Consider the following 4,312-nt stretch of genomic DNA (forward strand, 5'->3'; position numbering starts at 1 on the left):
CCAATTTGGTTTAATTTTTGCACTAGGAGTACAATTAGAAGTGTAGTTAAGTGTGCCAAATTTTATTGAAATCGGTTCAGATTTAGATATAGCTCCCATATATATCTTTCGCCCGGTATGGACTAATATGGTCCTAGAAGGCAGAGTTTTGGCCCAATTTGGTTGAAATTTTGCACGAGGTGTACAATTAATAGTGTAGTCAAGTGCGCCAAATTTGATTGAAATCGGTTCAGATTTAGATATAGCTCCCATATATAGCTTTCGCCCGATTTACACTCATATGACCACAGAGGTCAGTTTTTTACTCCGATTTAGTTGAAATTTTGCACAGGGTGTTAAATTAGTTTTGGTGCTATGCGTGTTAAATTTGATTGAAATCGGTTCAGATTTAGATATAGCTTTCATATATATTTTATTCTGATTTCGACAAAAATGGTCAAAATACCAACATTTTCCTTGTAAAATCGCCTCTGCTTAGTCGAAAAGTTTTAAAACTGGCTGTAATTTTTCTTAACTTCAAATACATACATATATATCGAGCGATAAATCAGAAATAAACTTTTGCGTAGTTTCCTTAACATTGCTTCAGATTTAAATCTTTCCCATATTTTTTTACACACATTGTGTTCCACCCTAGTGCATTATCCGACTTAAATTTTGAGTCTACAGAATTTGTAGAAGTCTATCAAATTCTGTCCAGATCGAGTGATATTTAACTGTATGTATTTGGGACAAACCTTTAAATATAGCCCCCAACACATTTGACGGATGTGATATGGTATCGAAAATTTAGATCTACAAAGTGGTGCAGGGTATAATATAGTCGGCTCCGCCCGACTTTAGACTTTCCTTACTTGTTTTTATAGAAAATTGTGCCAAAATTGTATTTCTATAGAAAATTTTGTTAAAATTTTATTTCTGTAGAAAATTGTGTCAAAATTTTTTTTATAGAAAATTTTGTCAACTTTTTTTGTAGAAAATTTTGTTAAACTTTTATTTCTATAGAAAATTTTGCCAAACTTTTATTTATATAGACAATTTTGCCAAACTTTTATTTATATAGAAAATTTTGCCTAAATTGTTTTCTTTAGAAAATGTTGTCAACATTTTATTTTTATAGAATCCTCCGAAACCTCTGTGAGGAGCAAAATTCATCCGATTCGGTTGAAATTTGGTACATTGCCAAAATTGGTTTACATCGGTCTATAGTTATATATAGCCCCCGATCTCGAATCACACAAACATTTTTCTATATCGGTTCATAAGTATACAGCCCCCATATTTCAATTCTGGCTCTCTAATTACCGCACAAAAGTAATTCGTAATTATTTGAAGACTTATTCTATATATACCGGTCAAGAACTGAATTATGTACATATCTAATCGGCCTTTTTTTGTCTAATATATACATATGGACTAATATACAATTTAGAAGACGATGTTAAGCATTTTTAAGATACCTCGGCAAGTGTTCGGTAACACCCAAGTAACATAATTCGATTGTGGATACCAGTCTTTAATAGAAGTTTCTACGCAATCCATGATGGAGGGTACATAAGATTCTGTCTGGCCGAACTTACGGCCGTATATACTTGTTATTATTAACGTCGCCTTTGCATCTAACGTGGAAATTATGTACAAAATCTAGAAGTGATTGGAAAAATAATATGTGTAAATATAAACATATATAAATTAACAAATTTCGAGTAAACATACATATATATGTTGTGATATTTTATGCAGAGAGCGACAGAGAGAATAGATAAATAAAGATGGAGGGTTGACGAATGATATTAACATAACACAGAGAGAATCAAAAGAGATCAAATTCTGTGAAACTGTATGTCGTTTCGGAAAATCGTTTTATGGGTTCATTTGGTTTGGCTATGTGCTTGGCATGTTTAGAAGACTTCGCCAAAAGTTTTATATGCTTAAGTCAAAATATTATTTAATTTGAATATTAAAACAAGTAAGTAAAGAAGAAAATCGGGCGGGGCCGACTATATCATACCCTAAACCACCATTACAGAATTAGTAATCATAAGCATTGGTGGGGTAACATATAGGTCTGGGAGATAAACCGCAGTTGCATATTAAAGAAAATTAAGGGGTACATGTCTATGGGTGCTTTGTGTCAATCTGACTATAGCTCATACACACAAAAAAAATTTTTCTGATTCAATCACGAAATTAATTGATCCAATTAATTTTTAATTGAAATGTCTTCAATCACAGAAATGATAGTATCAATTAAAAAATTATTTGAAGGTCAATTAAAAAGTTAATTGATCCAATTAAAAAATTAATTGATACTATTATTTTTGTGATTGATTTTTGTTTCAATTAAAAAAATTGTTGAATCAATTAAATTTTTAATTGAATATTGTTTAAAACTCAACTAACATTTTAATTGGAAAAATTTTCGTGAATTTTTTTTGTGTGTAGTCAGTGTTGCCAGGGAAAATGTTATGTTTACCCTACAATGACAAAAAAAAATTCCCTACTTTCCTATACATTCCCAAACAATTTACCCTACTATATTTTTCGTTAAATTTAAAAAATTTTACAAAACAAAAATGGTTCTAAGTACTTTATTATCTTAAAACATGAATATGGTAGAATTCTACCCAAATTAGTTATCTTTTTGTTAAATCTTTATAAAAATAAAATTTTGGAAAAAGTTTCTATAAACAAATTTTTGTGAGAAATTTTTCTATAGAAATAAAATTTTGACAATAAATTCTATAGAAATAAAATTTTGAGACAAAATTCCACAGAAATAAAATTTTGAGAAAATTTTTTGTAGAAATAATATTTTTTTCGTTTTGTTTGTTATTGTTATCTCTTCAATCGTTATTGTTGTTTTTTGATCTCAGCTTAAAGCCATGCATTGACTAAACTACAAGTGTAGCTTAACCAACAGAGGAAAAGTATGCTTGTCAAATTTATTTGGGCAAAGCCCTATAGACTGCAAGATGGTTGGATGTACAGCTGTTTCGGAATTACCACATTCCTCATCAGCATCCTCTACTTGCAGCAAAACTATCAACCAATTATCAGAATAAATTCGGGCAATTCACTCAACCCAACGTGAACTACACTTGAACCTCCCGAAAAAGGGTTTGATAGTCGGCTACTGCCTAAACAAATTTGCCAGCATATCTCTTTTCCTTTGCCAAACTCAAATCATCGATTTGAATGTATTTGGCTGGGTTTGTTTTTGAGCGTGCTTCCTCTATCTTCATTCGTTTTGTTTGTTATTGTTGGCTTCTCTTCAATCGTTATTGTTGTTTTTTTGATCTCAGCTTAAAGCCATGCATTGACTAAACTACAAGTTTAGCTTAGCCAACTGCTGCAAGTAGAGGATGCTGATGAGGAATGTGGTAATTCCGAAACAGCTGTACATCCAACCATCTTGCAGTCTATAGGGCTTTGCGCAAATAAATTTGACAAGCATACTTTTCCTCTGTTGGTTAAGCTACACTTGTAGTTTAGTCAATGCATGGCTTTAAGCTGAGATCAAAAAAACAACAATAAGAAATAATATTTTGAAAAAAAAAATTCTATAGAAATACAATTTTTACAAAATGTTCTATAGAAATAAAATGTTGACAAAATTTTCTACCGGAATAAAGTTTACCACACATTGTTAAAGATCAAGCCTTGCCGGCTTCTAATTTCCTCCTCTAGAGCCACCAAAATGTAAAAATTATTACAAATTGTGTTGAGTGCAAATGTCCTACATTGTGGCCCTACGTCCCTACAAGACGCTAAATATTAGAAAAACCCTACATATAGGGAATTTCCCCTACTTCTAGCAACAGTGGCTGTGTTGATATTGCACCTACGGAGTTAGTATGCCACTAATATTGTGCCCATTATTAAAAAAGAGAAAATCGTTAAATTACTGTGGGTAATAAATACAAATTTGTAAAAATCGAGCAATATTCTTATGTAAGAGCTACAAGTACGTATAAGTACGATCGGCTAGTACATCAAAATTTGAAATTTGAGTAACATTGGTTAATAAATAAGAGTACTATGGCCAAATTTGGGAAAATCGAGCGATGCATATATATGGAAGCTATATCTAAATCTGAACCAATTTGCAATATTTTGCTGGTTTGATTAATACCACAAAAGGTTGCCTTGTGCAAGATTTGAGTAAGATCAGTTAAGAAATGAGGCCTGTATGGTCAAACATAAGGTTATTAGAGGCGATTTTTTCAAAATCGGGTGATACATATATGGGAGCTATATCTACATCTGAACCGATTTCGATGAAATTTTGCACATATAGTTAGTACTACAG

This window comes from Haematobia irritans, chromosome 3 (assembly GCF_050003625.1).
Source record: "Haematobia irritans isolate KBUSLIRL chromosome 3, ASM5000362v1, whole genome shotgun sequence".
Taxonomy (NCBI): domain Eukaryota; kingdom Metazoa; phylum Arthropoda; class Insecta; order Diptera; family Muscidae; genus Haematobia; species Haematobia irritans.